The sequence below is a fragment of the Chaetodon auriga genome, chromosome 12 (assembly GCF_051107435.1).
Source record: "Chaetodon auriga isolate fChaAug3 chromosome 12, fChaAug3.hap1, whole genome shotgun sequence".
Lineage (NCBI taxonomy): Eukaryota > Metazoa > Chordata > Actinopteri > Chaetodontiformes > Chaetodontidae > Chaetodon > Chaetodon auriga.
In genome coordinates this window covers 13,215,911-13,243,428 of record NC_135085.1, presented here as the reverse complement: position 1 = coordinate 13,243,428, position 27,518 = coordinate 13,215,911, and the positions used below count along the sequence as shown (strand labels likewise).

Here is a 27,518-nt window from a genome sequence, read left to right as displayed (position 1 = left end):
CATGAAAAAATATTCACATCTCATGGCTGCAGGACCCTGAGAACCCGCGTGTGAGGGTTGATGGAGTGGTCACGGACGCACACATATGTCTATTTTTGAGCGTTTCCGTGTTTGTGTGTGTTCATGTATGTACGTGTGCCCAGATGGCTGCTCCTCTGAAGGGAGCATGTGTGTTGGTGAGCTGTAACTCAAGAGGCTGGATGGAGGACAGACTAAGTGGCTCTCAGGGGAGAGTCGATCGGTTGTTAAAGACAGTGGAGAGGGACACAACAGCCTGAGCGCACGCTAACAGCCAAAACAGACACACAGCCTTGGTTAGTGTAATTGCTATAGACAGGCAGCTATCTGAATGTCTTCTCCCAGTTGCTCTCTTTCTGATGTGCTCACAGAGGCCTTTCACCTTTCTCCAGTCACTCGTGCCAAAAGAGCAGGATGGATTAGGGTAGAAATTTACGAGGAAAATTTATTGCTACGGAGTCTGTGTTCTCATTTTGGTCAGTAATTCACCCACCAATTCTCTGACTGGACACTTGCAGTTGGTAGAACTCCTGCCTTTTTAGCGTGACATTCTCGCAGATTTACTTTAACAGTGAACCAGACAGCGTATGAAAAATTAATGCCGTTTCAAATGAACCCATTCCTCTTTTTTTTCCTACAGGTTTTCATTCTTCTCAACCTTGGTACGCGTTCAGCGCTCCTGTCATCCTTCAGTGAAAGCTTTAATTGTCCTCAAAGCAGATGCATGTGATCCGAGTGTTTGTCACAAGTTGAAACTGAAAAAGCCCGCAGGAACGAGGGAGCGAGTAGGAGGGGTGGTCCCTTCAGAACTTCAGTACCCCATGATACCTCCTTATTCCCCCAACACCCACATGTGAGGCATTATCCAAAGTGATGAAAGGAGAAGAGGAATGCCAAATGATAACTAAGTCTCCATGGACATCTCCATGCCATTCCTAACCCAGCCTCCCTTTCTTCTGTCCTCTCCACTTACCGTCTCCACCATCCACCACCATCCTCCGAAGGCTGGGAAATTCAGCTGCTGTCAGCTGCCAAGGGCCTCCAGGCTGATCTCTCACTTTCTGGAATGTGCAGTGCCATAATGAGCACTGCCCCCCCCTCCTCCATCGACCATGTTTTGCTTCCATCTTGTTTCCAAGAGCCCCGGTTCTCCTCCTGTAGAGCAACATAGATGAAGAGCACACACAAGCTAAGAAATGAGTGAAAAGTATTATTTTTCCAAATTGGTGAGGTGCAGCTGGGAAGTGAATTCATTCGATAAATTGAGTTTTTTCTTTCTTTTCTTTTTTTTTTAAACAAGTGTGTCCCAAATAATTTTGCACTCCTCAAACGAAGCAATTATAATGAATTAAAGTGCAGCAAAATCATATAAAAGATATTAATTGCTTTTTAGGAGTGAAAATCTGTTCTTATTAATTATCATCTTTTGTTCACGGGCACTGCATCTGCAGAGCATTTCGCTGAGGGTTGGAAACTCTCACTAAATGACGGAATCCTCGGGGAGCTCAGGTCTGCATGCAGCTGTGCTTGGCCTGTGTGCTTATGTTGACTCATGACCTCTGAACTTGAGTCATTACTTACACCTGTCAGTCAGCGGCGACCTGGCTCCTGGAGGGGATTTGTGACAGCTGAAGGGTGAATGAGACATGCCTAGCACCCTAAATCAAACACTCCGCACTCCCCTGTGGTCGCAATAATCATAACTCAAGGGCTGGTCTCTGACACGTAACTTATTACACCAGGGAGATGAGGGCCTGTATAAAGGGCACAATGTAGGATAGTATATCCAGTAAGAAACATTGCTGAGGTGTTTTCATGTTGGGAGCAGCCATCTTGATATATGCTCTGGTTTGAAGGCAGTTATTGCAGAGTATATCCATTCTCAAAGTGAACTCAGAGCATTCCTTCCTCACTCTTTCAGTGGGATTATTTTGCCGTACATATTGAACTGTATAGTGTCTCATTTTGACCTGAAAGCTGGTAGACAGGATAAGGTTTGATTTCTCTGTAGCCCACAGGCCAAGAACTGAGAGGCACGCAGTCTGGTCCCAGACTCATAAATTATAATAGGCAGTGTTGTTCAGCGGGATGGAGACCTGCCCTCAGAAGCAGTCAGAACGGGATGCTATAATCTCATGCGTTTGTGGAGCTCTATATTACCAGCGTAATTTGCCAAACGCGACATGGTGGGTGTCGACTAACTTGACAGATTTCTCTGGCTTGAACTCAACCTTATCTTTGTTTTGTTCTGCAACATTGGAGAACATTTGCAGTACTTATTTTCTTCTTTCTATGTTTGTTTATCTGTGCATGGAACTGCATGTATTCTCTATGCATTACATTCTGTCACCCCATTAGCATATTTGTTCATTCCACACTCAACCCAGTGCGAGGCCCAATCTGTTGTCTATGGGAAAAGATATTTGGCAAAATGAGCCCCTGCAGCAGCCACATAGTGTTGATAATAATGATAGAAATCTAGTTTTCTTTTTGATGCATGAACGCCTTTTAGATTTAATAGCCATATGCTGGAGCCATTGTGGCGGCTGCTGTTATTGTTGTTGATTGTTTTTAATCTTGCAGCGTGTTGGACATCAAACGGACTCTCCGAGGCTACCTCTGACTGGGTGAGGTGGAGGATAAGAGAACCAGCACATTCTAACGGCAGAGTCGTGCCTGCACACGTGCCTTTATCAGTGTACATATGTGCATATGTCAGTGTACACGCGCAATTGTGAACGTGTGCCCAAGTAAAAAGGCTTTAAAAACGTGTGTGTGTGGCTGAGCTTTTTATTCACGTACATACACATTCCTGTCTGTGGGCGTGTGTGTGTATGAAACTGCCCAATTGTGTGTGTGCTGCAGAACCTTCTATCAGGCATTAGATAAGATGCAGCTTTGCTGGGTCAGGTCCTTTGAGAAAGCAACCTATGGCAATCCGCAACCCAAGACCAGCGCTCAGATAGATTTCCCTCTGAGTCAGGCCAATTACTTCACATGGCAGACATGAGGTTGGATTGCAGCAATGTGTATGTATACAACCTTGATTCCAAAAGCATAAATAAATCAGAATATGATAATTTAATCCTTTGACACAGACTCAGTTGAAAACAGTACAATGTATTTTGATGTTTTACCTCATCAGCTTCATTGATTTTTGTAAACTTATGCTTATTCTGAATTTGATGCCAGCGACATGTTTCAAACAAGTTGGTTCAGGAGCAACTAAAGACTGGGAGAGTTGTGGAACCCTCCAAAAACACCTGTTTGGAACATTCCACAGGTAAACAGGTTGATTGGTAACAGGTGATAGCATCATGATTGGGTATGAAAGGAGCATCCTGGAAAGGCTCAGTTGTTCACAAGCAAGTATGGAGCGAGGTTCACCCCTTTGTGAACACATGACTGTATAAAGGATGTTACTGCATGGGCTCAGGAACACTTTGTAAAACTATTGCTAGCGAACATCGTTCGTGTTAAATTATTGCTTTGTGTTTTTACTTTCCTTTTACACAGCATGGCAGAAGAAAAATGACCGTCTGCCCACCCTTCACTGACCTTGTATGTGCAGGTGAGGGTGGACACATGGCGGGATTGTCTGCAGTTCTTCAGTCTGCTTGTAAGCTGAGCATTCTGTTTTTGCCTGAGGCATGTTCGGAAACTTGCTGTTGCAGCCTTCCGCAAGAAAATAACTATTCCTCTGTATTCAATCCCTGCTGTGCTCAGGTTGGTCGGTCTGGTCCTCACTGCTCTGTCTTCTATAGGTGGGGCCTTGAAGCTGCAGTCTGTAGAACTGAACCGCAGTACTTCATCAGTTTCCAATTGTGATAACAGATTTGTCCTTACCTTGGTTTACCATGAGTAGATACATTTAAATTGTTTCTCAGTGAGTGTGGATGCTGGTCTACTGAATGTTCCATATATCACCTCGCCTTGTTCTTTCTTTCTTTCTTATATTGGTTGGTAAAGACAGTGGAGAGCGACTGGCAGGTGAGTTTGGAGTTCGAAGTGTTACTGGAAAGGCACTCAGCCATATTTGTTCAAATATATTGAATATCAATTGCTGAACACTTTTTCCTGCAACATGGGTTCTACTTATTTCTACTTCTTTCTTCTTTATTTTTTTGTCAATATGCTAATAGGTAGTATTACATTCTTATAAGAAAATAGAGGAGCTGACATGCAATTCAAGTTTTCAGTAATCCATCAATACTTATTTACAATAATAAACCTTTACAGTATCTAATGCAGTGATTTGTGACAGTTATATTTAATGTCTTTCCAATTATTTATGTCCAGTGCAACAACCACTAGATCTTCTCACCCACTCCTGCCCAACAGAAACAACAACAAAAAAAAAAACAAGAAACGCACAAAAAGCGAGACAGCGGATAAATTATTAACATATTTGCCTGTGACATTCACAATGCTGGAAGGAAGAAGCCAAAGAAGAAGAAACGTCAGTGTTCTTTCAGTCTTTACGGGGGTTTCAGGTCCATATCTTCATCCAGACAACTTGAAAATGGTCACAGAATCTTTCTGAACTTTTTAGAGGAGCTACTTCTCTCATAGTGAGTTTTCTCCACACGTACAGTGAGGAAGTCATTCTCTTTAAAGAACAGATGGACAAGTGGGTTAACCATTCAGATCTTTTGGCTGTGATCATCCCAAACATGCAGTTTTTTGTACATTGAGAGAGAGCCAATGGAAAAGAAGCCGTTTGTAATCCACCTGTTTCTTCCTTCCACTCTGACACTGAAGAAAACCGGTGAAAAACATCCTCCCGAAACTGAACAAATGTCTTAAAAACATCTACCACAGAGAGCTAATATTGATTAATACAATTTATTCACCTTTTTTTGTGAGGTACTGAGCACTACACCACTTTGAACTGGATAAGCCAAGCTCTATCGTTTACTGAGCATCAATGCATCCTCGTCAAACTCTCTGCTCAGACGCTCTGAGGGGGTTTCTTTACATAACTCTTTGCTCCGTGCCAGAGAAAAGACACAAATTGAGATGTTAAATGAGTTCTCCACCAATTTAGCATTGCAGTCCTATAGGCTTGTCAGACTCAGGATGGACAGGTTAGAAAAAACATTCAAAAATGGTGCAGCAGGATTTACCCCACGCTTTCTCCCGCTACACTACCCAAAATGCAACTCGACCGCTGACTGCTCGGTTGGAGAATGTTACGGTCCTGGTACACTCATTTCTTTCTAACGTTATTCAGCTCCCCTTCAACCTCGTAGACATTTCTAACCAAGAGCCCCTTTTGTCAGCCTGAAACATTTTTATGGGGAAAAAAATGACATGACTAGAGGTGATAATAGCTCAATCAATTTTATAGGATAAAGAAAGGAATCTGTGTTAATGGGTCGTCTGCCAGACTATAGATTGTGATAATCCAGGTGTCAGGGAAAAAGAATCTAGTTAATGAAACTGTCACCTAAAAGCAGATGCATCATATTACAGTGTCAGATCTGTTCTGATTTAATGAAGAATTTGATCCTTGAAGCACCGGACCTTAAAATAAAAGGATAGAGTTGTCAATTACTGTAATCCATAATATGGGAAAAATATTAATCTAATCACTTAAGGAGTGACTTGGGTCTCTGATCAGACTTGAAATGAGTGGATATAAAGTTTACAACTTTGAAATTGGAGAGGAAATGTGAGTTATTTTGTTACTCTGTGGGCTATTTCAATCCAGGACATCATGTTCCACTGGAATGATTTCCCTGGAACCAATCAGTGGTGCTGTGTATAATCATGCAGATGGGCCAGGCTGACTGGATTTCCTAGAACAAAATAAGGCTCTAACAGCCTCGAAGGACAGGAGGAGGAGAGGTAAGAAGAGGAGAGAGGAGACCAAAGAATAGGGCAGGAGGAGAAAGCAGGACAAGAAGGAAGGGAGCAAAAGAGGCAAGCAAAGAAAATATGACAGGAAAATGGAAAGATGAGGAGGTCAAGACAAGGAGGAGGGGCAGGGCTGACGGAGATGACAGGCCGAGATAGGAGAGGGAAGCAGAACAGGACAGGAGAGTGAGATCCAGAGATTTCTTTTAGGAGAGAAGAGTTAATGTAATGACCTGTCTAATATGGACGGAGAGAAAAGAATGGATGGAAATATAACAGATCAAGACCTAAAAGCAAGGGAAGAGAAGACCAGCAAACCGAGCGCAAACAAACAGAACAGGAGAAGAAAATAAATCTAGCATGCACGCAAGGGGGGGCGAGGGAAGGAACAAGAGATAATAGCAGAGCAAAGCTAAATAGATCTCTTGCATCTATACCCTGGAAAGAGAGATATATGTGTCTGCACAGCCCTGCCACAGAGATAGGACAGCACAAGACGAATGAGATGGGTAAATATGCTTGTGCCCATCTTATAACCATCGTGGACATTCTGGTGATAACAGCAGCCGTGTTATCATCTGTGTGTGTGTGTGTGTGTGTGTGTGTGTGTGTGTGTGTGTGTGTGTTCTTCTTTATCTATGTGTGTGCGTCTGTCTGCAAATGTTGAAGTTGTAGGTGGTGTGTGGTTTGTGTGTAATACTTTTCAGCGCCATGAACTCTGTAAAGTTTGTTGCTCATTTTGACTCTTTTTTCAATAATTCAACTGGAAAGACACCTTTGTGTTTTTATTACGTATTTAAGTATTTATGCATTTAATTTTTTATGTTTTCCAGCCTTTACCTGAGTATCTCAAGCATGTTAAGTCTCAGTCATATAATAATCACGCAATCGATGTCAGGTAAGATCGAGAGGGTGGCTTTATTACAGTACACTTAATGTATGTAATAAAGAAAACAATCCAGTACTTAAACCTTACAAGTGCACCGTGTTTTTCAGAATGAGTTCTACTGGATGCCAGCTGCTGTGTTGCTTCGAGGGATTTGTGTTTTGGAGGGACTGTTTGCAGTCTAAGGTACTGAAAAATGTTGATGACATGAGGGCAATCTGAAAACAACAACAAACACCCAACAGGAGTTCATTTGAAATGAACACTAAATAAATGAATGGGAATGTGGCCGGTTCAACGAGGAAATTCTTAAACCAGATGAAGTTTGTTTTCTCAATAAAACATGAACTTTTTAACTATGAACTTATTAAACTATAAACTGCAGTGAGGTGGGCAAGTTTGAGGTCATGTGAGTTTTATTTGCCCTCGCTGGATTACTGGAGAGCAGAGGAGCACACTGAGAGCTACGTGCACAGCGTTGTTTTGGATTTGCATCACTGCACGTAGTGCAAGCCAACACACACATGTGCACTGTGTGCTGCGAACATAAATCTGAATATGTAACCGTCATTATTTTTGACTCTGGAGAATCTTTTGGCGTGCGCAGCCTTTAAGCGTCATACTTTTTTCTTTACATAAAACATGGAGGCAAAATGTAAATGCTGAGCGACATTTATCTTCAATCTAACTTTACTTTCTCAACAAGTTGCTGTTTTTATTTAGCGTCTGTATATGTGCTTGAAAAAAAAAAAAAAAAAGAAGCTCCATCAAAGTTGGCCTTTGCCGCTTCCTTCACGTCTATGTATAGATCACAGGCAGCTTCTGAGACTGTTTGTAGCCTACATCTGAGCTACGCAGGTACACAGCGGGGGGCAGGGACTCATGTCTGCGCATCTCTACAGAGGTGTGTTTGTGAATAAAAATGTGTTGTTTACTTCTATATCAGTCACACCCTGGAGTAAAACAGCTGTGCACCTAAACTTGGTATATTTCATTCTTTAAGAGTTTGAAATTCAGATTTCCTGAAGACCTCTGAAAATCTACTCCAGTTTGCACAAAAGCATGCTATTCTCGTCAAAGCCACGCATCCGTTCAGCCAGCTAATACTGCTGTTAAATCCTGAGCCCATTACACGAGCATAGGCCTGCCTCCCATGCAATCCATCTGTCTGAATGGTCAGGAGCCGAGAGATGATTATCATTCTTATCCCAGCGCATGTTGAGGAGCTCTGTAGATGTGGAGTAAAAAAAAACTGCTTATCGACGGCTCTATCTCTTTTAAGAATGTATCCCCAGGTGACTTAAAAGAGACTGACTTCAAAAGCCGGAGGAGTCGGCCTGGAGTGTGAAACACTGAGCTGACCAGCCAGATGCCGGTCTCCTTGAATCTCTCTCCAGCACCTCTGCTATCTACACACAGACAACCTTTTGATGTTTAGACTACAAGGTACAGACAAAAAAAATGCTCCTAAAGTATTCACACTCACTTTATTTGTTAATGGCTCAACTCTTTCGGTATGCGAGCAGTCTTGATAAAAGAAGTCGACAGATGTTCTTTTGTTCCTTTTGTGGTTTGCAGATGTCTGCCCTGAAAACTTTGGAAGCAGAACTGAAATTTGAGGTGTCCTCACTTTTTGTGTAAGGAAATAGAAACTATGATGACGCTGCAGCTAATGAGCATTTTTTTTCCTTCTATTTTTCAAAAGAGGGTGAAACTGTTTTGTTGGGAATATTTGTGGAAACAGCATCTAAGATCAAAAGCCTCTGGGTGGGTATTTCCCACGGCAGCTGTTGACTGACACTTGATAGCCGCCATAGCACGGAGACACGCTGTCAACTTCTATGGTGCACTACTGACTGCAAGATGTCATAGCTTTGTAGACAGATGCTGACGTTTTTCTCAACAAGCTCACAGAGTGTTGTTTCTGTACTGTCAGCGACTGAATATGTCTGTGCTTTTATAACAATAAACATTTAGGGATACTCCTGCTATTCGGTTTCTATTCCACTCAAAATATGGAAGCTAGCAAGCGAAGCTAATTTGCCTAGCTTGCAAACATTTCCACTGATTCCCTCTCTTGGATGCAGCAACAGATTTAGATACAGCGCAGCTACGCATCCCATAATTCCCCTGGGCGTGTCTCTGTGATGTTGCGTATGCATTTTTGTTCCGTCCTCCACGCAGCTGCAATTCCTACCAGGCACGTTTCAGGAGCAGAGCGCTTTGCCTAACTTATTTTGTTAACATGTGTTCAGATATTACTGATTTGGTGATTTTTCTTTGATATTTGTGCATGTACCACAGGTAACTAGGCTTCATAGCTAAACGTTTTTTTTAATTTTGAAAATTTACCTTCACTGCAGCGTTCTGGTGACTGACTTTCTGTCTCACTTGAGACAGCAGAGCAGAGAAACACATCTGGGACGCTTCTGAAATGGAGACATTATGCACTCAGTGGAATGTAGTTGTCACCCTTGCTGCCCATTTGGGGTCAACGGGTCAAGTGGGAACACGTGGGCAGAGCTACTAATACACACGTGCAATGGGCTGTACAATGCAAAAAGCAAACCAGGAAGCCAGGTAACGTTTTGGTGAGGGTTTTGGCTGGGCTGTCTCTGTCTCATGGATCCACATGCGGTGATGGCAAATGCCCAGACTGTCAAAATCGCAGACTACGCAGTGGCTAACGGCCTCGACCGTGCAGCTGGTGAACTGCCCGTTTGGCTATAAGGACTTCATTAATATTACAGTATTTTTAGTGGCTACAATGCAGATATGGCACCAATCGTACGACAGATATTGTCAGTCGGACAGAAAAATTCACATCCACATGAGAACACTAATGTGGAGGATTGCAGAAAAATAAATCAAACTGTTTTTTGTTTTTGGTAAAGACAATTTCAACAAATTAAAAAGAAAATCAAAATTCATCCTTGTTACCAAAGATGAATTTTAATTTCAGTTTGACCTTAAATAACAACTCCCCCTGCCCCAGTAACACACACACACACACACACACACACACACACAGACACAGACACAGACACACACACACACACACACACACACACACACACACACACACACACACACACACAGAGTCAGCTCTTAATATCAATGTGCACATTTTTAGGTATAACACTTTCTTTTTTTCTCCTATCGTCTCTATGTCTCTTTCGTCTCTTTCGTTTTGTCTCGTTGTCTCATCTCATTGTCCAACACATAACCGTCATGACAGGAATATCTCGAGCTGGTGTTTGTAAACAACAGTGCAGGGTGAAAGTGAATAATAAATGAACTTGGAATCATACTCTGAATGTGAAAAAGAAAAGAGAAAATAACAAGAGAACAAGGCAATAATGGATGTTTCAAAAACCTCTTCAGACTCCTAACTTAAATTGGATTTTAACTCCACTGAGTGCAGGTTGTAGATGTTTATTTTCATTCAATTGTCAAGCGCTGCTGATGACAAGTTAACAGCCCTGCCACAGAATGCAAATCATGTTGGCTCTCTCATTTTGCTGCCAGGTGGAGTTCTCAATATGTCGTTCATGCGAGGCTTGCTTCCACTACAGAGCCTAAAAAATGTATAATTGAAAACTCTGAAATGGTTCCACTGTCAGGCACTGTTGTTAAGTCCTGGCTTCAATGCCCGTCATCCTGACAAGCTACCAAATACCTATTTTTAATACCTCTGGCACTTCTACAAATGAAACATGCCATTTGGTTTTAAATTGCCAGGATGAAAAGAAAATCTGGTGCCATAATCAACCGTGATTTTTTTTTTTTTTTTTTTTACCTATTATGCGCTGTCATTATGAGGCACAATCAGCATCTAAATTTAAAAATGTTATCATACATAGAAAATTACACCATAAACCCAAGTGTAATCCTAAGCATCCAAACAAGGAAGTAGAGGATACTGCATCAAATTCCAGCTGCAAATCTCATTACATGTGAGGGAAATGAACAAAAAGCCTCAGGACTACAGCTTTGACAAGGTTTTCTTTATGAGACCCTCTTATTGTACAAGCACAAAACATAAAATAAGATTGTTTCTGGGATTCTATGCTAGTATTTCACAGATATTCTGACCGCTCATATATACCCTGCCCGCAGCCACAGATATAAATGGCTCCTGTGATGACAGTTCTGCGCATTTTAATCCCACTTACTGTCATGTAAATCTCACTTTACAAGAGAAGACACGGAGATTCAGCATCGAGTGCTGAGGACTAGGTGTAATACTGTCTTTAAATGTGACGGCATTGCGAGTTTTGAGTTTTCCCTTAACATACACACTTGTGCCTTGACCACCTGCTGCATGCTCCTACTGTAGTGAGACAAACATAATGGTGTCACTGTTGAGGAGACACCAAAGAAGAAGAAATTCTCTGAGGCTGCAACTTGGTTAGAGTCTCTCTTTTTTTTTTTTTTTTTTTTTTTGCACAGACACCAACGAGAGACCAACAGATGCATTTAAAGAAAGGGGAATTTATCAAAGTCTGGGGATCGTGCTTTCTGAGGCAGAACAGGCATCAGTTTTCTTGAGGCTGTAGCTTTGGATGTTGGTGTTAGTTACCATTTCAGATCGGCGCAATGGCATTTTTGTCTTCTCTAAGTGAAAAGCAGAGTGAGAAACACAGCCAGATGCACTTATGTAAATGTGTACACTCGTGCACAGCAGTGCTGTGCCTCTATTTCAGCACGTGTGCTTGAAATGTTCAGTGTGTGTGTGTGATTTAAAGCCTCAGTTGAATTGCAGAATCATTATACATGTAGGGATTTATGGGCCAGGTTTACATGTGTATCTATACGAGCAGGGATGTTCTGCTTTCCCTGTTATTTTGTCACTGACCACAAATAAACTGCTTAGACCAGAAATAAGTCTGCACTTTAGATCATGTGTGAGAAACATTACAGAACACACTCCTCTCACTGTACATGCTGCCACTTAGCGACATCATTAGAGAGCACAATGTATGTTTCCATAGTAATGTGGATGACACACAATGGTCTCATTACTGGCTGTCTTTTCGCAGCAAATGGATGAGCAATAATTTCTGGAAGTTAAATGAGGACAAAACTGACTACTGCTCAACTCCAAAACAAGAAGAGGAACGCTGTGTAATAATCTGTGAGATTTAAATCCTTGGATTAAATTGGAGGTAACAAGCTTTGGTGTTTTGATGGTGACCAGGATGGTTGCATTGTTATTCTTATTTTTAGTGTTGTGTCTTTTTCAGAGAAAATATACTGCAACAATCCATGTTCGATATTGTTAAAGCTACTCTAAAAGAACAGCTCTGAGCACTCTGAGGTTTATTGCAATATATGTACACAATACAGAGCACTCCAAATGGATAATGTGCTTTTTCTGGACTGACTGCTCTCCCTGTGCAGCGGATCAACATCTGTAATGGCAAAAAAAAAAAAGCATGTTGATCAACACACTGTGCAATAAGCCAAAGGCAACCAACGTCCCTACCTCCCTTATTGGAGCACACAAGAGTCTGCAAGGCAGATCATATTTACACATACAGTATGCGTGGATGAGATGTCTTCAGCCACTAAGGAGACTATAGCTCTACAGCATTGCAACAGGAATATAAATGGAATCGTCCTATAAAAAAATCCATTTAAATGTCTTAACACATCATATTAAAACACCTTGCAGGGTTTGGTTTGACAAAGATGGAAAACGGCTGATGGGTTAAATATCTTTCACATAGCCAGCTTATAATACACAGTTCACTGGAGGATAGCTTGATACCGCAGGCTGAGGAAGCCTATACATGAATGACCACTTGCAAAATTCCCCATAACTCTGTAACTGTAGGGGAGAGCAGAAGTCCATTTTTGAACAATGGAAACTCATTTTCTACCCTTGCATCCAACGGAAGAAACGGAAGAGGGAAAGAAAGAGCAGCAACATCAAAGAGAAAGAATCATATGTTCAGTTGGCACAAAAATAAAAATAAAAAAAGGATTATTGCCTTCAGGCAACATGATGTCCCCATCTCTCCAAGGGAGCCACCTGAGTGAGATGTGTACATTGTGACACCTGCGGCTCCCTGCTTGCAGCCTCAGCATGTGAGGTCACTCTCATCCGCAGTCCTTGACGAAATAACTAGTTTTGCCACAGACAACTTGGCTAATAGCAGATTTTGCAGGGACCACCATAATGAGGGATCCCGCTGAGGTAACAGCTTCATATTGGCGGTGATCTCAGAAGCTGAAGTTAGCTGTCCATGTGAATCGCTCAGTCAGCATTATGCCTTTTGAAATTGTAACAGTCAGAAGCAATGGTGTGTCCATCAAATGCACATATGTGGCTGTGGCGTGTGGGTGTGTGTCTCAGTCTGCTCCTTTATTATTCCATGTGTGTCGATACTCTGGGAGTTACATCAATGTCCTTGTCGCTGTGGGGGAGTGGGCTCAGCCATTACAGCATCATGTGGCCTCGTCTAATTGTCTCACAGCATTTTTGTTACCATTCATCGCCCTTGGATAAAAGGGAGAGAAGACAGGGCCGAGAGGAAGGAACGTTGATTCTGCACTATATCTGTGCGAGAGATTCAGAATTCAAGGTGGGAGCAGTGAACAAGAACAAAAGCCACCACAAAAGGAGACTGAAAGGGGAGAGAGAGCGAGGGAGGAGCTGACGTTCATAAAAGTGGATAAATAACAGGGCGCTCTTCTGACAAAGATGCTAAAACAATCACACACGCGGGGGTCAGCGTATTCACACTCACACTCCAAATTTTAATGAGAGACCGATGTGTGTGCCACTACTGTAGACAGTGCCTCCGGAGTGATCGCCGCTTCAGATATCGTACAAAAGGGATGGGAGAGGGGGGAAAAAAGAGCGGAAGGGGAGTTATGTGTCTTTTTTGTTTTGAGAGCATGTGGGCAGACAGACAAAAGCTAAAGGCAACTATCCACCGGAGAGCTCTAATCACCACTGCCCTCCCCTCTTCGTCTGAACTCCTCATTTCTTGAATTTCCGTCTCTTCTATACTTAGGAGTGTCCTGTCAACAACACGCCATAATTCTCTGGCAAGTCGTCATTAAGAGCAGAGAGAAATTTGTTTTTAAATTGAACACTGAGAGTGCTCTCTCAGAGTGTTTGTGCAGTACTGTCAAGCTTTTTAATTAAGGTGGCTTAACAAACATGTTTTCCATGCAGAACAAAACAATACAGGTCCTTTCAGAGTGTCTCACTGTGAACCATTGATAATGGCTGCACTGCATTGCCAGCAGTTCACTTTGGACAGCCTAGACATGAATGGTATACATCAAAGACAAACAGGCATAATAGATTCTATTCCTGTAGGCTGCCCAAAGTGAAGCCTGTGGGCCAAAGTCGGCCCACCATAAGGTTCAGTCTGGCTCACCAATTTGTCGCAAAAAAAAAATTGCAAGAGAATACAAATCGCTATTTATGCTGTTTTATCCTTTGTGAGGTAAAAATGTTCTTTAAATATCTAGATATTCTAATAATATGCAGTATTTATCACAATGCAAGAATATTGGGCACAATACACAATACAACACAATAAAATAGGTGTTTTTGGCCCCCTCACAGGCACATTTTCCCAAATTGATCTGAATCTCTGAATATAGTTGCAGAGCCTTAAAAAAGATTCCTGCTTCTATTCCTACGACAACAGAAACCCGCTTCAACGCTGCCTGCCCAATTCAATCAACTTTTTAAGAAACGTCATCCTACTTTAAACTTCTGAGTCTGAACATTTGTGTCTGAGAAACAAGCAGAGTGTTACACAGTCACACTAAATGCTTAAGCTGGTAGTGGGAGTAGATGACACACAAATAGGCGATACACATATTAAATAGTCTTTATTACAGTTTTTCATTAGCATGCAGCGCACTCGGCAAGCTTAAATGAATTCTTCATTCACTAGGAGATGTAATGAACTCTTTCTTGTAATTTGGCCCATCAATAATTAGGAGACCTCACTGAATGGTCTCTGGAAATGGTGGCTGTGAGAAATCCTATACCATTAATATTGCATTGAACTCTTCCAGACTTATTAGCAAGGCTCCGGTTTTAATGAGCCAATAGTCCTTAATATTGTCAATATTTTATCCTTATGTACGTTTGTCGATTGAGATGGGACGTCAAGCGTTAAGGTTAATGACCCTGAACATGAGGGTCAAGAAGGTAATGGAGGGCTGTTTTCAGCTGTAAGAATAACTGAGTTAAAGACAAAAATGTTTAAAAGATGATCTCTGTAGAAGTTCGTAATTGGGTCACTCTAACCCAAGTGTGAAACACTCTTCAAACTTTCACATCACCTTTGCTGCGATATGCAGTATATTATCTGGTTTAGAGATATAAGAGCAGAAACGTTATCCCCTGATGTTAGGCGCTGCAGTTTTAAAAAACTAAAACTAAACTACTGTTTTAAGTGCAAGGCAGTGCAATTTCTCCTCCGTGTTTATTTGAATATGGTCAATATCCATAAGGGTGTCTGTTCTCTACAACACAGAAGTCTTTCATTTTCCCAGCAGCATTCTAATCAAAACTCCCCAAGTAATTACTGACTGAGGAGGGTCCAGGTGCTGGCAACAGAGTCAGGGGCATTCATTCGCTCTTTAATGGCACCACTTGTTTATAAGCCTGAGTCCACCTACACACACCACTAATGGGCTGCACATAGCCCAGTCATGAATATGCATTCTCACCTTGGCTGATAGTTTCAAAAAGTAGACCACAGAATGAAAAGGAACAACAAATAGTGTCTCTCTGTAATTGGCTGTCAGCAAAGGTAATATGCAAATTTCGAGCCTTTCTACCCATGGTATTGTATTGAATGGAGAGCTGCTTTTGATATGTGTGAATAGGCCTTGATCAGACTGAAGTTACTCGGATTAGACTGGCAGACCTACAAAACTGTGTTATAGTTTGTATGTGTTTGTTTCTTTCCCTGTCAATTCTCCAAAACAAAAGTTTTGTTCCTCTACCAAAGGTTTGCATGTTTCTGTCCAAAGTCTTAACAGAAATTTATTGCTGCTAAAAAGCCGCTGAGCTTAAAAGAAAGCACATTAAAATATGTGTGGTATCAGAAACAATTTAGGTGCTGGGTGGCACAAAAAGCAACCACGAATTTGAATAACCACGACCATTAATCATACATCAAACACACCCCGAAAGAAACTTTTTTCATTGTAAGTCAAAGCTCTGTCAGCATACGATGATGGAAAACAATAAAGATGTTATCCTCTACACAGTACCCTGACAGCTATTGAGCTGTCATTATACGATCATGAAGTCATTTCCATGCTTAACTTGAAAGCATATTATTATGATTAAAAACAACAGTGAAATGTCAATCAATGCCGTGCCATTATTGCCTCATATTCTGTCTCTGGAGATACCCACATGCTCCAGTTTTGTTTTTCTGTCCATTTTCTATTATGATCCTATTACCACCACAGTGGGGGGCACGTTATTGAGCGCAATCACGAAAACCTGGGCAAAGCGTCTTCTTAAACTTATACTCCTGGAAAGAGACGGGAATGATGTGTGAAATGAAGCAGTCGCTTATCAACCGTGCTAGACAGGCCTGATGTTTGTGAAGGCACAAGACAGATATTTGATGTGAGGCATCCACTGCATTCATCCCGAGACAGCACAGACTGGGCTGAAACTGGATTAAATAATAGACACATTTAAATCATCTTTATTTGGCTATCTAGAGGTTAAAGTGAAGAGTTATCATGACTAAATAAGCAACAGTTGAACATAAGGTAGAAAGAAACATCCGTAGTTATAATTTACGATATGGATGTGGCTTGATTAGATTTGATTGACAGTGGCATTGTCTTGCCAAATTCTGATTGGGGACGTCACGTTTTACAACAGAGCCACGCCCGCTGCACACCAGTGTTTTTAGTTTTGATAATTTTTTTGTTTCATGCCTGACCGGAACAGAAGTACTTCGAGACTGATAGAGACAGTTTTCAGCACCTTTAATAGCATGTGTTTGTAGTCGTTGCAGGTTTAACCTTCGTGTAGCCTACAAAACCAAATACCCAGGAAGAGTAGTTTCAAAAACACATACATATTTCTAAAAATTCCTTTCCCCCACAGCACTCTGAGAGATAATTCAAGACACACTGTGTGCACGGACACACTGCTGACTACATGGGCTTTGCTTCACGACAGTGTAGAAGACCTTGACTCAGGCTTGAAGGTAGTTAAAGCTGCCCAGGGTGCATTCCTCATCTGCATATCCGTGGCTCTGCATTTCTCCTGCTTTTCTACATAAAAGTATGGGAGCTGGCTAATCAGACTTCCCAGGTCAAAGGTTCCAGAGCTGGAGGAGGGAAGGAACCTCCTGGGAAGGGCATGTCCAGATGTAGCTTTCCGTTCCATCACATCTCTTCTATTTTCCATCTTACCTGCTGGCTGTGCAGAACAGGCTGCAGACAGCTGCACATTAGAGCAACGAGAATGGTTAAGCAATTTGTTCACGGATACATGAATTCTGTATTTTTCTCCAATATGTTGTGGCGGTGAGGCTATTTGTGGGGTATATGTTACATTCACACACCACCACTTCAACAATTGCTCCTGACAAAGGATTTGTCTTGGCTGTTATTATTGTTGTCAGTCAAAAGATTTAGAGCCGACATGAAGGCCGTTCCATTCAATATCTCTCTGGCTGCAGCTAATTTATGCTGTTGTGTAGAATGAAATGCGGAAAACCTCTGTTTAAATATGGCTGTATTCTCCAAAACACATCATCAGTTACTAAACTCTGTCTCTTTGATTTATAAGTGGTCCATGAGCAATATCCCCTCACATGGGCAGCCTCTTCATCATCTTCAATTACAGAGAGAGGACATCTGTATCTGCAAACACATGCTGAGTTTGCCGGCTTTAAAGCCCTAGCACCAAAAAGCAGAGTATTTGGGATTTTGCAAACAAATATTGATGCACATGGTTTGTGTGTGCAGCCTGAAAGATGTAGCATTGCTGACATAAGTACCACCAGGCAGAATGGGACCAAAAATCATGACTTGAGCTGTTTTGTGTCTGATTGCAGAAGCATGGCAGGCGCAGAGTGGGAGCTGAGGAAGAGGCCAATGCTCACCCGCAACATACTGCTCAGAAAGAAATATATTCCAAATCCAGCCGAACTGCATTATCCAATTTCCGTCTATAGCAGTAAGAGATAATAAAGCGAGCAAATGCGAATGTAAATGCTCTGGTACATGATGCATAATTGCCCTATTAATTGCTTGTTTGCTGCAGAACTGTTGCTGGGCTTTGGTGCAATATCTCAGAGCCTGTCCCGGCGGGGTGATACTCCCCTCTTCTCGCAGCCTTCCTCGCTCCTCTGTCCTCTATCTTCCTTCCTGTGGCCCGTGTTTATGTACTGAGGCAGAGAGCAGCAGTCTCATCACCATCATTTGGATGAGAGATGGAGTCATCATCGGCCGAGTCCCATCGCTGCGGCCCCCACCACAATGGGGGGGGGGATGTGTAACCATGACAACCACGCTGAATTGGTCAAAGGGAGCCAAGTCAATCCAAAAACTTTGAGTTTTTCTTTTTTTTTTTTTTTTTATTATTGTATTTTTTCCCCCACGTCCTGAACGTTCTGATAGCGACGTGCAAAGGGGGCTGGCGGGTGAAGAGGGGGGAATAAAATTGTAATGAGGCAGCTGTGAGGGACACCAATCTGCAGGGAAAGCTACTTTATGCAGAAATCCAATTTAAGAGATTGGCTTAGCGACTGAGTCATTGAAGGTAAATCCAATGGTAATTATAGGTAAATCAAAGGTGAAAGCATGCAAAACACTCCCATACACAACTCTCTCTCTCTCTCTCTCTCTCTCTCTCTCTCTCTCTCTGCCCCTCTCTCACTCGCTCCCCCTCCATCCCCTCGCTATACTCATTACCACATATCACTATGTTGCTAACCAAAGAGAGACAGGGGCATGGTGCATAGCATGAAATATAAGCATAATGGTGGATTTTAGCCTTTGTGGCTTAAAGGGACTTGACACTCGTGCACACCCTTCATTTTGGATCATGCTAAAGACAGGTGAGTAATTAAACAATATCCTCTCATTTCAATGCCATTGTGCAATTTAAATATCTTAATACGTTTGCCCCTGCCAGTCAAATTCATCCAGCTGCTGTTAAGGTGAGGACACTAGCAGGGACGTTTTCATCTTGTTCGATTGTGTTGGCATCTGACCCATGCAAACAGCCCTGCCTTTTCTAATCACCCCATACTATATCATTAACTACAGCCAAAGCAGGGATAATGATAATGATAGCAGAAGTGTGCCAACTCTCACACCTCCTGCTGGGTAGGTGCCAACTTCCCTCTGGGAGAGGATGATTGTGAGTGGGAGGCGACAAAAACAGTCAAATCCTCATAGCCAAAGTAACCAATTTATCAGACAATAGCGATGCAATACTGAGAACACAAGATATTTTTAAAAGTCTGACATATAATCCATGGTTTGACATTATGGAATGACATTTTAGAAGTAGCTTTGCTGCTTTCCTATTTGTTCTGCCCTCTGAGACGCACAGGAGCAGTACTTTGTTAGATTGTAGATAGAGGGCTAATAAATAGCTGAGCTAGTGGCTCACAAGTCATTTATCCTGACCTTTTATTTCAGGCAAAATCAATTTTCTGTTAATATGCCACTAATAAGGAGACACCTTTTATTTGTTTGGCTCTCAAACTGCATTGATGCCTTTCAGCAGGGTTGTGGCCAGACATCCCACCACTGCATTTTGATTTGTTGGATGAAATCAGCCACTTTGAAATGGTTCACTGAAAGCTCTAAAGGTGAATGTTAATGTGACAGCCGCAATGAAACTGGTGTGCAGCACAAGAGCACAAACACGAGGAAACAAGAGCAGAGAAATTCACAGCAGATGGCAGGGCTCAATCTTTTTTTCTTCTTCTCCACTGAAAGCAGCAATGAATAATCTATCACATTTATACAATAGGTTGCCAGATTATGTCCGCTGAAAAGCTAAATTTAGCACACCTGTGGAACATATGTGCTCTTTTTCTCTTTTCTCCTGTATCAGTTTGACAAGCTGCTGACATGTTGGTGGAGATGGATGGGATAGTGAGTGAAGAGGACGCACACAATGACAGTAATATTCATGTAATTCTAAATATTTAACAATCACATTATATTACTTTATTTTACTTGCTCTCTGGAAAAGTGATAAGCATAACAAACACTGCTGATTCATCAAAATGCAAAGGTAGTGGCACCGGAGGCCTGTGTGTGCTGCCACTGCTTAGTGTCTACAGGAACAAGAAGTCAGTTACAGCATAATCCGGAGGGTTTTTCAGTGACATTATCTGCTCATATTTAATAATTGTTGCTTTTTATGGTTTCATTCCCAAGCTGAAAGCAGCATTTGGTTACACCTCTTGGAAAGTAGAGGCAACCCTGTGTTCATTTACGATGTCAACATGGCATTTATATCTGTCTCAGTCTATTTCCTCAAATTCAAATGTGTAAACAGAGGGAGAGTGACATTAAAAGTCAATCAGAGACAGATCAAATCACAGCTAACATTTGGTTAAACTTCCCCTGGACTGCTGTTGCTTCAGAAACCTGTGCATCTGAGATGAATGGAATCTAAAAGGCTTCGGGAATACAGAGGGAGTGATGGTTGAACATGCGTACATACGATGATGGTGTGATCAACAGTTTGGGTCGATGGGGGCTGATAAGAGACAGTCTAAGACCAAGTTTCTCTGACAAAACAATCAAGTCGAGCAATAATGTGCAATTCACCGGTGATGCGTACATCAAAGACAGTTTGATAGGCCCACGATTTGGTTTCAAGAGATTCCGGTTAATCTCTAGGGGTTTGGGGTGAAGTGATATCAGCAGGCCTGTTGTTAACTATTGTCTCCATGTGATTCATTCTCTTCCTCTCCATGGAGAAACATAAAGAGACTGTGAGGGGGATCCAGCAGGCCCAGCAGCTGTATTATGGAGATTTGAGCCACCAAAACATTTCTGCAAACATGCGCTGGGATCACAAATGCCAGCCTCGCTCATAGCCCAACAACCTTGTATTGTCACTGCCTCCATCCTTGTCTACATTTTTACCCTTCTCACTTACCTCCACTTCCCAATTTATATGTAAATTCCCTCTTCCTTAAACAATGCAATATGCATATCTATCCTTTAGTGGCAGAGGCCCCTAAGCTTACAATAAATGGCCTGAGCCCTCACATGGAAAGCAGCCATGTGAGTCATTGCAATTTAGTACTTTAACTGTGGCCTTGTGAAAACACCTAACAGCACCTGAGAGTGTACATTTTCTACCATCTGTGGCAGTCTGTGACTAAAAATATAATATTGTACAGGTTGTAACAACCAAGGCTGGCAATAAAAGAGAAACAGTAACAGGCACTCTGTTAAACAAGTGTGTGCATGCTACAGTAGACATCTCCCCCATCCACAATGTACCGAGCATGTTAACTGACAGTACAGGGAAAATCAGGTGGATGCAACAACGACGATGTGTTATTCTCAGCTGCACAAACCACACCAGTAAAACCTAGCTTTGCACAATGCCAAGATTAGAACTGACTCTGTCTACGCCTCCACACCTCACCTCTCACCCCTAACCCCTCTATACCTTTCTATGAGGAAAACAGTTAACAGCACACTATAGAGAAACATGCCAGACTTGCAGAAACACAAGATACACAAGCAACCAAGGAAGGTATAGTATGTGTATTTGCACTGATACACACTCACACAAATGCATGCACACCGTATTGGCAATTCCAAGATTCCATTATGTTTTTTCCTCCAAGGAGTACTCTACCCTAATGATCATTTATTGATACAGTCATTAAACATTTATCAACATTAACTAATTGCCATTTGCTAGCTTTTAATGATTAATGACCCCAAATGTGGAATTCTTTGTTTGATCACACAATATTGGAGTCGGTGTAACAGCACCTGTTCAAATTTCACTTCCACAATCAGCAACAAATGTGCCTCTTAACATATTTGTTTCTTTTCTCTGAACACCTCGGTGGGAAAACAGAGGAGGGCTTCTAATGGGACGGACCAGAAAAGACATTATATTTGCAAAATTACCCCATGCTGAGCTTGAGGGCTTTGAGAAAATAACCTGATCACAAATTCTACGAGCTTGCAAGTGTTATTTGATTCCCCACCGCTGTGAGGTGAGCAGCAAAACAATATTATGATGGACTTTTCAATTTGGACCGAACCCTGCAGCGTCTGTCAACAGATGGTCAAACGGTCCTGGGTTCATCAAACACTTACATCTCAGCTCTTCCGGAGAACATGCTCACGTTCTTGTGTTAAAACAGTGGGAACTATTTGAATGTTGGTTAAGTTCCACTTGAGACTCATGGTTTTGACTGATGTTGTGATTGTAGGTTTATAGTCACCTTGACCACAAATATCCAACCCAAATGTTTACTGTTTATTCCCATGATGCTGCACAATTTAAGACCTAATTTACACTCTTAGAATATTTCAGTAATTGGCTGAAGAGCAGGCAGTGGTGTGGTCTGGATGCTCTCCGGAGCGTTAAACGATGTTCAGAGGGTCTGCTGTGGTGTTGAGCTAATACAATTTGTTTCCTGTGCCTCTGCTGCTTTGCTATGCTGGATTAATTTTCTGCTTTCACTGCGCTCCCTCTACCCATCTGAAAGGAGGTAAGCCACCAACCACCAACACAAACGCAGAGACCAGTGTCGAGTTGGGCTCAGCATTGTGTCTTCGTACACTGTACACACACACACACACGCAGGGGCACGAGCTTGCACACACGCATCTCTAGTGCATGTATGGTGACCGGTTTTCCCAACGCTCCACTGCTCAAGCACAGAATGGGATAAACGTGTTGGCAGCTGGCCCTCTAGATCTCAGTTCACAACACCCACCTCCCGTACCCTTCCTTGAATACAAAAAACATCCTCAGCATCATCTCATCTACATTTGCCTCTTTGTCAGCTTAAAGGCGGACAATGAATTGTGCAGCTCAGAAGAAGAGAGGAGCCAATGGAGACTGCAGGCTGAGACGTCAGATACAGAATCGAGAGCAGCTGGGCGGAGAGGGATGTAGGAATTTATGAGTGTGAAAACCGGGCAGGGAGTGAGGATGCAGTAAGGGCTAAAGATTAGAAAAATAAGATGAGAAATCAGAGGGAGGTGCAGACCGCTTCAGACGGAGGGCTCACAGATGAGGTGGGCCTCGTGGAAGCCAGACTAGGGGAGCAAGGTGAGCGTGTGGGACAGAATCATGGTGAGCGGGTCAAATCCATTTACCTCTCTGTGGCATCAGAAGAGGCTGTTGTGGCAAAGACGGCAGGGGGCTGGTCTTCAATTCCAAATCTTAAACTCACTTTAGAAATCAGCAACTGAGACAAATAGCCCACAAATAACTGCATGTGTGTAGAGAGGAAATATTACTGACAGCACCACCGACTCCCCCCCCATGAAGTACCGATGTAACATGTCTCTGAGGATCATTTGCCTTTTTTTTTTAATCAAATACTCCCAGGGCAATTTGTCACTGCATATTTATCATTATATTCAGACACAATATCTATATCTAAGGGCTGTAGCAGCACAGACCAGGTGCTTTTACTGTAGAATGACTTTCCACTGTCCATACACTAAAATTATGCAGTAGCACCCCCTGTGGTTATAGTAGCTCATACAGCTGGATAACTGCAAGTGCACCAAAGACACAGAAAATGCTAGACAGCCAGTTAACTGCCGCTCAACACAATATAATTTACGTCTCCTCCGTATCAGGCTGATATGCTATTATTTTTCTTATAAAAGGCTTAAATTGTGGCATCATTTTGTAGTATGTAGGTGTCTAGTGCCCATTTCTTGCCCTAACTCCTCACTGAGCAAAACACAAGTATCTGTCCTTGATTGCTACTCATTATCATACACTTAAGGGCTGAATGAAGGATGGAGAGAAAAAGAGAATAATTTGATGCTGGAGGAGACCTCTACCTTTTAAAGGCTACTTATGTGAGATCGTCCTTTTGGAGTGTTTTGATATGTCTTTCAAGTGGCTGGGTCTTTTTCTTCCTGCCTCTGCTATACTCTCTGAAATACATTTCCATACGGTTATTCCACAAGGCAGAGCTGACCAGACAGGACCCCAACACAGATAGACCCAAACACAAAAACACTTGCAGTTGAAATTCAGTTCACAGATACCTAGATATTTAATATGAAGATAACAGCAAATTGCAAAGGCCTCTATCAGTCCTTCAGTTTGCAATCGTGCCACTTTACGGTGCCCATGAAGCAGGTAATAACTAAAATTGCATATACAACCATTTTTATTAATACTGTATGATGCATCTCTCTGATTTACGCATTTTCCTGTTATTCTGAATAGTCTACTGAGCGTAATGCATGGTGATAACACACTAATCATACCTATGGTAGTCATCACACATGCCTCTTTATAGCATATAGCCCAAATCCCGGATCTTCCTGTATCTGTGCGTCTTAATGTACCTTTTCACACATGTATCCATCACACTCCAAAAGGAGATTGAAATAGTGCTTTACACTTAAAATTTGCACTTTGCTCCTACATTTCACAGGCACTCAACCTCTTAGTTAAGACCCAAGTTATTAATGGGCTGTGCTCAGCTGGTCACACACATACACACACACACACACACACATACACTTTTGTGTGAAGGGCGTTTTATAAAGCAGTGCATTATTGTTATTAGAGCACGGGCGCCATGCCCAGTTGCCAGTGCTGGGTTGAGCGGAAGCAGTCATTAAATTTAAATTGAGCAATATTTTCTTTTGATGCTTCGGGAGCTCATGTAGGGTGGATTCATATTGGCTTGGCACTACTCGTTTATTTGTTGCATAAACTCAAATTTATTTGCTTCACCCATATGAATGCGTTCGTTCATCACTGGGACACTTTAATAAACCTGATGCATGATGCTAAATTGCTAACTTATTAGCATCCCGTTGATAATTAAGTTTATTAGTTGACTGCACATCTGAATCTAAAAGGGTTAAACAAAGGTGCAGCTGCATCCAGACAGCGAAATACACTGTTCATCTGAAAACATGCTTCTACATAAATATACAGTAAGGTAAATGGTTGTGCTGTATGCATGGGAACAGCTGCATCTTCTATATTCAAACAGCTCCCACAATATGCAACTGTTCAACATGAGGTTGCAACGAGTATTATTAGTCTTGTCCTCCACCTCCTCCTCCTCAGTCGATCAGGTTCACCCTCCAACACTTGCCAATCATCCAGTCTACTTTGAAATAGTCTCTAGCCTGAGGCTGAAGTAACCGGTGCGTCTTGAGCCACCACTGGCCCTGTCAAAGCAGACAGTCAGTAAAAGCAATTGCAGTATAAAAAGAAATACCGCTGCTCACCAACGCTTTTGACAAAGCATTGTCTGCAACACACTCTGCCGTAACCCCTTTTTCTTTTTGCTTTCTAACATTTGTGAGCTCGGAATTAAAATGTTGGGTCTGCTTGGAGTGCAATCCAGAGATTTTCAGCCTCAAAAAGTTGACAAACATATTATGTTTGAAATGTTGATGTCCTTTTTAAATTTTCATACTCATATTATTTTTTTTTTTCAAATAACAAAGTGTGAAAAAATCACTCAAGCAAAGTCATGAATGTAAGGAGGAGTGCATTTAAAAAGTCCTTGAGGCTCTCACATTTTTTGGGCCGATAGCATTCATGCATTAGAAACCTTCTCTGGCTGAACTGAAAATAAATACCCCAAAACAACATACTGATAAGGCTCAGCTTTAATAATACAAGGAGTCTTGTCAGCATTTGTGACACTAAGAACATTTTCTTAACTGTTTAACTGCGCACGTCGTGTGACCTGCAGTTTCAACTGTGGCCACTAGTCAAAACCGCTGCATACCCTGGTGGTTCTTGGTGCATCAGCGAAAAGTAAATTTCAGAGCTCATGGCATGTCCCATTTATCCATTTTTGGTGTATAATGCTGTGTATTGCAGGTTTAGGTGAGCTTTTATTCCACATGGTGTATTTTGATTCTTATCTTGGATGCCAACAGAATGAGAGAGCACCTCTCCTATTATCCATTCAGTCAAAGACTGGCAAAGCAGTTAACTGCATGGCTCGTCTGCCCCTCATGCTTTGATCTTCCCTTGGCATTCTCTCAGTCTCAACCCTGTTTTCATTGGTGTGCATTAGCTAACAAAAGAGAGCGAAGAGAAGATAGATATCTCCCTGAGAACGGAGAGATCTCCACCTAGGGACTTCAAAGCCTGCTTTGAAGTTGGGCAGGAGACAGCAGCATCCACAAAAGAGAGGCGCTGCTCCACTGTCCTACCATGCTGCGTCATTAACTCTTGACTGCTATTCAGTCTACTTAGTTATTGAGTGTGGTGCGACTCCTCTCTAGTGTTTTCTGCAGACTGATCATTTCTTTACTAGGACCTGATTTTCTACACAGACCTCTCTTTGAATTTCAGCACCAATCTCAAGGTCAAGGAACATACTTTCATTTAATCAAAGAATGAATAAAAGCAGTGACATAACTTACAAAGGGGTTTTAAAACAGGAATGCTCATGCAAGGTATTGATCGATACATATCTCAAAGAAAGTGAAAATTCCTTGTATGACTTTTTTTTTTTTTTTCTTTTTTAACTAATTTGAGAACAAATCTCACCTGCATACCGCATACCTTGCTGTCAAAGGAAGGTATGTATTCATGTCACTCCTTGCCTGTGGTATGGCATCATTGATCTGTTTGTTGGATGGTTGGTCTACAACTTTTGTTCAAACTTCAATATTCCAACAACTATGGGATGGATTGCCTTGAAATTCTGTACAGACATTCATGGTCTCGAGTATTTTTTTCCTGACTTTTCCTCTGGTGCCACCATGGAATTCACATTTGTGGTTTTGACAACAAATATTGGATGGAGTACTATGAAATATGAATTGTGATAACTTTGGTGAACACCTGCCATCATCAGGTTTTGCAAATACTTTGGGTTTAGACTAAATACCTAAACCAGTGACATTCCCATTGCTCTCAGCAGTTTTTATGCTTAGCGCTAATTAGCAAATGTTAGGATGCTAAAATGGGGAACATGGTTACTGTTACACCTGCTAAACATTCACATGTTAATGATATTATTGTGAGCATACTAGCATGCTGACCTTAGCATTTAGCTATGTACAGCATCATAGAACTTTTTTGCTAACACTTATTGCAGTCATTTTTTTGTATGTATTTGTATGTGAAACAGCAAAACAAGCAGAAAGGACACAGATTCAGTCTCCATTCTGACATTAACATGGAAGTTTCCCAGTTTGTTATTATTTTTTAGCCACCAGGTATCGCTCTCATAATGACCCTGAAGATGACAGTGATGGTGACTAGTAAGCAGTTCTGCTCTGCTAGATCTATATAATTCACCTTGGCATTCTGACTATGTTTCTCAAAGTTTGTTCTATTTTTCTCTAATAAGATACTTGTGGGAGTTTCACTTGGTCTCATTTGGGGGTTTGTTTTATAATGTGGGTTCTGTCAGTCTGTTTGCTAGATGCATTGTGTTGGTGGTGCCTTTATTTTCCTGACATCAAACAGAAAAATCTGTCTAATCTAACCTTTGGGCCAAACACTAAAAACAGATCCAGCACCCAGGTACCGCCGGGTTTTGAATAACCT

General features: G+C 41.8%; 1 long non-coding RNA gene across 1 annotated transcript in view; it reads right to left on the bottom strand.

Annotated features, from left to right (window-relative positions):
• Positions 1-1,032: 1,032 nt before the first annotated feature.
• LOC143329252 (uncharacterized) overlaps positions 1,033-27,518 on the bottom strand; it is a 154,736-nt gene continuing 128,250 nt past the window's right edge. The window contains exon 3 of the long non-coding RNA XR_013077874.1: positions 1,033-1,173. This is a non-coding gene — a long non-coding RNA (uncharacterized LOC143329252). The remainder of the gene's footprint in view (positions 1,174-27,518) is intronic.